The sequence below is a fragment of the Triticum dicoccoides genome, chromosome 7A, assembly GCF_002162155.2.
Source record: "Triticum dicoccoides isolate Atlit2015 ecotype Zavitan chromosome 7A, WEW_v2.0, whole genome shotgun sequence".
NCBI lineage: Eukaryota > Viridiplantae > Streptophyta > Magnoliopsida > Poales > Poaceae > Triticum > Triticum dicoccoides.
The window spans coordinates 239,495,188-239,503,214 of record NC_041392.1 but is presented as its reverse complement, the minus strand read 5'-3'; positions in this window follow the sequence as shown (position 1 = coordinate 239,503,214).

Below are 8,027 nucleotides of genomic sequence, written 5' to 3'. Positions count from 1 at the left end.
TCGGCTTACTCCTCCTCGTAGCTTGGCTCCAGAGAACTCGGGGATTGGCCCGCTGCAAAGCGAGCTTGGGAATAGAGGTCTCTGGCGCCGACCGCCACCGCGATTTCTGTGCGGCGCTCCGACATCAGCATCTTGTAGTACGTGATCTTGCGGCGCACCATGGCTTTCCGGCGAACTAGGGGACGCTTGATGCAGGCTAGGGGATCGAAAGGTGGGGGAAGGGGCTGGAGATTAGGTGTGGTTTTAGGGCAGTGGCTGGCGTACGCCGAGCAGCGAAGGTTCTAGTGTGAATAATGGTCCCGGTGACGACCGGTCAATCGGTTTTGACTGTACATCGCTCTTGTCGCGTTCGCATTGCAGCCCGGCACGCTGGACCCTCCACGTCGCTCACCGAATGGAATGCGCTTCGTCTTGCGTTTTCACTCACTTGTGGGAACGCAGTTGAGAGCAAACCGACGTCCATCCCCCTCCCCCGCCCGCGTCATTTTCTGCGGAGTAAATAAAAACAGAGGGAGTATACTATGGATGAGGATCCCCTGACGTGGCCGAACCCATTGAGTAACTGACATGCGGGGCCTAGCAAGCACGGGGTCCGCCAGTAAGTGACCGAAAGGGAGGGTAAGGTAGGGATACGTATGTGAAAGGAGCTTCCAATGATATAATTTTCACATTATACATCTCATGTACTGTTAATCTTGTCAATAGTCAAATGCGGTTTTGAAAAACACATTAGAGCATGGTTAATAATATAGCCAGTCGATGGCTATAAGGAACTACCATGTCATCTATAGCCATCATCTATTATATGCACTCATACAGTAGTGTGGGCTATAAGGTTGGCTATTTCCCGCAAAAAAAATTATAAGGCTGGCTATTGTATTAGTACTCTTTTCCATCTCCTCTCCATCTCTTTATTCATATTTATTGTACGTATTTAACTAGGAATGCGTATATAGCTAGGCTCTTGCATGAGAGCTCACTCCCCTTACTTTTTCACATCTCTCTCCTCCACATAGGCCCTATATAAATGGAAGGAGGGAGTACAACTATGAGCACTGCATACTCTAGTACAGATGTTGTCAGTACTCCACTAGTACTATTGGACAGGGAGCTTAAAAAAGTTACTATTGGACTGGCTATACATGGCGAAATCCTAGTAGGAAGAGCATGCGCGAGAACAAGCACATTCACGTGGTTGAAAACAAATTGGAAACTATCTCGAGTACAAATCTAGGAGTACGTACGAATCTAATAATATTGATTGGGTGTTGTTGAATGTTGATACTTTTTTATCAAAGTAGAGATACTTTGACTACACATAAAACTTATATATAAACTATAAAGGATAGGAGGGAGTATATTGTACATTCAAAAACGAAATGAACATTGAATACCCTTTATATATGATTTGCGGATGCTATGATAACCGGCTCAAAATTTTGAATCCGCCTTAGGTATCACACATGCCCCCACTCGTTCTCTCTGATTTCATCCCGGGGTCTGGAGATCGATTGAAAGAGGACTAGGGTGGGTACAATACGTTTGTTTCGCTTATGAATGTACAATATACTCCCTCTGATCCACACAGACCCCCCCTGCATGGGTCATTCCTATCATAGAAACAGACCAAACCTTTATCACCTTGCACGACACACAATTGATCTCTAAACATCAATCGATCTCATCAACATGTGTTGGGGCATGAACCGAATGGGATGTCAAAACTAAGACGCGAAGCAACACGTAGTGGAGGCAAAGTGAAACTTCAAATGAACCGTTTGTTTGTATGCATGTCGGACAAATTACAAATAAACATTGGAAATACAAGCATGGTCTAGGCCCACATGCGAATGATACTCTGCGGAATGTTCAAATGAGGCATGCGGGAGGATGGACTCGACCGGAGGGCGACATGATCGATGGAGAAGAGGGTTGGAGAGGAATGAGAAATAAGCAAACGCCACATGATTATACTTGAACGGCTCAAATAAACAATAAGTTTTCTCGCTTGGCCTACATAGTGAAAGGCCTAATGCGCAACGCGGAGCACTTACGCTCGAATATGGCCGGGAAAACAGGGAAACCAACATTTGGGGCACACCTGTCGGGATGACGTAGCGCAAACTAGTTCAATGGAGGAGCTGGATGTAGGGACCAGACCTCAAACAGTCCGATCTCTGTGCATCATTGTCATCCCTGGATCAGTAATGCTAACACACACAGTACTTGAGGATTTATAACAGAGTGTCAATCACACACTTATTACATCAAATGTCTCAAAAGAGAACATAAAACAATAAATATGGCTTAAGGCCATGTAAATCGATAACAGCGGAAGACTTGGAAGATAAAGTGAGTCCATCAACTCCAACGGCATCACTGAGTGAAACACAACGACCTATGGCTCCTTATTCGTCGTCTAAAAAGTCTGCAACATGAACGTTGCAGCCCGAAACGGGTCAGCACATGGAATATGCTGGCAAAGTAACATAAGAGAATAACGAACAGAATAATTGCTATATCTACATGCATATTTGGCTGGTGGAGGCTGTATGGTTAACATGTTTTGCGAAAAGCCAATTTTTTCCTACAACAAAGGAATAAATTTTATTTAACTATCATGGTAGTTGTTAAACATTGAGAAGGTTCCTCCAACTCAATCCCAATTAAACTTCATCATTAAACCCAATCAAATTATATTAAGAGTGATGAGATCCACACGATAATCCAAGAACTAGATACTCAAGATGTCCATAACCGGGGACACGGCTAACCATGATTAGTTTATACACTCTGCAGAGGTTTGTGCACTTTTCCCCACAAGACTCGAATACATCCATGGTCGGAGATTCAAGACACAGTCTTTCTGAAGCATTAACTCTCTACTCTGGGTAGACTATACCACCTACAACCCACTACATCTGCTAGTCTACCTCTTCAAGAGCTTCATGCAACTTACTCAACTATGCTAGAGCCCATAATAGCTTGTGGCTGCACACAGAAGTTTCTAGCATGAATAATCTTATGATCCCTTTGAGCCTGAGTGGCGGGCCGTAGGATTATCACACGGGTCCTCCGGGATATCCTAGAACAACACTGGGTACTCCAGGTGTCCATAAGCAATCCACCGAGATATGTATTTAAGTTGCCACCCTAAGTTGAACCATTAGTTAACAAACTCACATCTGTCATGAATACTCTCAAACCCAATCCACGTCTACGAGCATAGCATATCAATATAGGCAACGTAGAAGTAACTCCTGAGGGTTTGATTATAAAACAGGTGAATGGGTACTACCTCAACTACTTCCGAAAACCAACAATTTAATCAGATCCTAATCATGCAAGTGTTTGATGATTGATCTAATGTAATAAAACTGGGTAGTAAAAAGGTATGATCAAAGTGTTACTTGCCTTGCTGATGATCTGCAAAACCTAGAGACTCGTAGTAGCACGCTTCGCACTCCAGGTACTCTATCACAAACAAACAAGCATACAATCAACACTCAACTAGAAGCACGAGTAAAAGTCAAATAAGAAGATCTAACCAGAAAGTTCAACTTAAGAACTCCGGTTTGCAAAAGGAATCAAATCGAATGAAGCAACGAAACACAAACTTCGAAAGAAACAAGATCCGAATACTAATCTGAACTAAAGTCAATTTTATACTGTTTCAAAACCTTGTTCAAGTTGGTTAAACAGAAAGAGTGCTTCGAGACGAAGATCTAGGCGCTTGAATCGCCTGATTCCGATAAACGAGCGAAAAGATAAACTAAAACGAAAATTGGATCACAAATCACGATAAAAAATAATCACGATAAAACCCGAGAAAAAGAAAAACTGATGAACAGGCTAACGAACGAACGTCCTCTATTTAACCGAACCGAAAAAACCGATCTAAACCGAATGAAAATAAAAAACCAAAACTAGGGTTTTTGAAATAAAACCGAACGGTTTTAATAAAAACTGGCGGCTACCATGAAATCCGGCGGGTCGAAGGGCGGCGGCGCGGCTCCGGCGGGGCAAGTCGGTGACGGCAAGGTGGCGGGGCGGCGCGGCGAGGTGGCGACGGCGGGGCAACGCGGCGCAGCGGTGGCGGCGAGCGGGCGGCGGCGGCGGCGAGCGGGCGGTGGCTAGCTAGGGTTTGGGAGGCGCGGGCGACGGGGTGGGCTGCGGGGCTGGCGGCCTCGGCTTAAAAAGAGTCGGTCGGGCAGAGTCCCAGTCGGTTACGGCCCGGAGTCGGTTTCCTTAAAAAAGCAAATTCCGGCGTGCAGAAAAAGAAAGAAAAGAAATACTAAACGGACTCCAAAAATCCGGAAATAAATTTCCTCCGTCCTCTAAAAGTATGCCGGACAAGGTGAACATTTATTTGGGCCCAAAACACAATTTTGGGAAACGCATTTTTTCCTAATTCAAATAAAATATCAATAAAAGCTCCGAATAAAGTCTTATTTGATTTTAATATTAAATCTTCAATATTTCTTTATTTTGGGAAGTTCATTTTATCCCCTCTCTTTTATTCTTATAAAAGAAATATTTGAAGAGAAAAAAAATTAAAATCGAACGATCCTCTTTTCAAAATTTAAGAAAACTCAAATATGAAAATAACTAAATCACCAACTCTCTCCGTGGATCCTTGAGTTGCGCAGAATTTCTAGGATCAAACCAAAATGCATTAAAATATGATATGCAATGATGATCTAATGCATACCATTCCAAATTGGAAATTTGGGATGTTACAAACCTACCCCCCTTAAGATGAATCTCGCCCTCGAGATTCGGGTTGGCTAGAAAATAGGTGAGGGTGATCCTTCCGTAGGTCTTTCTCTCGTTCCCAGGTGGCTTCATCATCAGTATGGTGGCTCCACTAAACCTTACATAACTTGATAACCTTGCTGCATGTGACTCGGCTAGCAAAATCAAGAATCTTGACTAGTTTCTCCTCGTAGGTCAAGTCGCTATCCAACTGAATCGCTTCCAGTGGCACTGTATCTCTTAGAGGAATATCAGCCATCTTTGTGTGGCACTTCTTCAACTGAGAAACATGGAACACATCGTGAACTCCCGACAATCCTTCGGGAAATTCCAACTTGTAAGCAACTTCTCCCATACGTTCCAAAACATGGTATGGTCCCACAAAACGTGGTGCTAACTTTCCCTTAACTCCAAAGCGCTTCACTCCTCGGAGTGGTGATACACGAAGATACACTCTGTCTCCAACTTCGTAAACTGTTTCCTTGCGTTTAGAATCCGCATAACTCTTCTGCCTGGACTGGGCTACCTTGAGTCTATCGTGAATCAGCTTAACCTTCTCTTTAGACTCTTTAATCAAATCTGGTACAAATAACTGACGGTCTCCAACTTCATCCCACAACAATGGTGTTCTACACCTCCTTTCGTACAATGATTTGAAAGGGGCCATCTTCAAACTGGCTTGATAGTTGTTGTTGTAAGAGAACTCTGCGTAAGGCAAATTGTCATCCCAACTAGATCCATAGTCTAGCGCACAAGCTCCCAACATGTCCTCCAAAATCTGATAGACTCTCTCAATCTGTCCATCTGTCTACGGGTGAAAGGCTGTACTGAACTCTAGCCTGGTTCCTCTATCTGATACCATGGTCCTCGGAACTCCATGCAGACATACGATCCTAGCTATGTATATCTTTGCCAACTTAGCACTGGTGTAGGTGATCTTCACTGGATTGAAATGAGCTACCTTCGTCAAACGATCGACTACAACCCATATCGAGTCATAGCCTGAACGAGTCCTGGGTAATCCCGTGATAAGTCCATGCCTAGATTATCCCACTTCCATTCGGGTATCGGCAATGGCTGTAGCAATCCCGCTGGCTTCTGATGTTCTACCTTCACTCTCTGACATACATCACAAACTGCTACATACTCCGCAATATCCTTCTTCATTCTGGTCCACCAGAAACTATCCTTCAAATCCAGATACATCTTGGTATTTCTTGGGTGAATCGAATACGGGGAATCGTGGGCCTCTTGCAGAATCAACTTCTTGATCTCCGGATCATTAGGCACATAAACGCGATCCTCAAACCATAGGGTATCGTGCTCATCCTCACAAAATCCCTTAGCTTTTCCTTTGCTCATTCTTTCCTTTATCTCGGCAATCTCCTTGTCCGTATTCTAGGCTTCCCTGATCTTATCCATCAAGGTAGACTGAATCTCCAATGCTGCTACATAACCTCTCAGAACTATTTCCAAACATAACTCACGAACATCCTCTGCTAACTCCTTGGGTAACTCTCCAGTCATGAGTGTATTGACATGGCTCTTGCGACTCAACGCATCGGCTACTACGATAGCCTTTCCGGGATGATAATGCAACTTCATATCATAATCCTTAATGAGCTCCAACCATCTCCTCTGTCTGAGATTCAACTGCTTCTGTGTGAAGATATACTTCAAACTCTTGTGATCCGTGTACACCTCACAATGGTTTCCGATGAGAAAATGTCTCCATGTCTTCAACACATGCACAACGGCTGCTAACTCCAAATCATGGGTAGCATAGCTCAACTCATGGGCTTTAAGCTGTCGTGGGTAGCATAATCAAATCGAATGAAGCAACGAAACACAAACTGCGAAAGAAACAAGATTCGATGACTAATCTGAACTAAAGTCAATTTTACTGTTTCAAAATCTTGTTCAAGTTGGTCAAACAGAAAGAGGGCTTCGAGACAAAGATCTGGGCGCTTGAATCACCTGATTCCGATAAACAAGCGAAAAGATAAACTAAAACGAAAATCGGATCAGAAATCACGATTGAAAATAATCGTGATAAAACCCGAGAAAAAGAAAAACTGACGAACAGGCTAACGAACAAACGTTCGCTGTCTGTGACTAAAGGGCGAAAACCGTTTGTTAAACGTACGGACGAACATCCGCTATTTAACCTAACCAAAAAATCGATCTAAACCGAATAAAAAATGGAAACTAGGGTTTTCGAAATAAACCGAACGGTTTAAAAGAAAACAGCGGCTACCTCAAAATCCGGCGGGTCGACGGGCGGTGGCGCGGCTTCGGCCGGGCAAGGCGGCGACGGCGAGGTGGCGGAGCGACGCGACGAGGCGGCGGGGTGGCAGCGGCGGCGGGTCAGCGCGGAGCGCGGCCCAGCGGTGGCGGTGGCGGCGGCTAGCTAGGGTTTGGGGAGGCGCGGGCGACGGGGTGGGCTGCAGGGCTGGCGGCCTCGGCATAAAAAGGGCCGGCCGGGCGGAGTCCCGGTCGGAGTCGGTTTCCTTTTAAAAAAATCCGACATGCAGAAAAAGAAAGAAAAGAAATACTAAACGGACTCCAAAAATCCTGAAATAAACGTTTCCCGTCCTCTAAAAATATGCCGTACAAGGTGAACATTTATTTGGGCCTACACCGCAATTTTGAAAAAACACATTTTTTTCTTAATTCAAATAAAGTAGCAATAAAAACTCCGAATAAAATCTTATTTGATTTCAATATTAAATCTCCAATATTTCTTTATTTTGGGAAAGTCATTTTATCCCCTCTCTTCTATTTTTATAAAAGAAATATTTGAAGAGAAAAAACAATTAAAATCAAATGATCCTCTTTTCAAAATTTGAGAAAACTCAAATATGGAAATAACGAAATCCCCAACTCTCTCCGTGGGTCCTTGAGTTACGTAGTATTTCTAGGATCAAACCAAAATGCATTAAAATATGATATGCAATTATGATCTAATGCATAACATTCCAAATTGGAAATTTGGGATGTTACACTGGCCCACGACCTCCACGCCACTGGCAACCGTTCATGTGGGTCGTGGGGGCCAACAATGTGGCGCTGCTCCAGCACCGCCTTTGGACACGGCGACCGCGGTGAGCGACACGCTCATCGTCGCTAGACATGGTCAGTTATAGTGTGTCGAGGGTGGCGTTAGTGTTGTGGCACGACCAATAGTATGTTTGGTTTGTGCCCAAGGTTGCCCAATCAAAGCATTGGGTAGCAAAAATTTTGGTTGAGGTTTTGGTTGCCCATGATTTGGC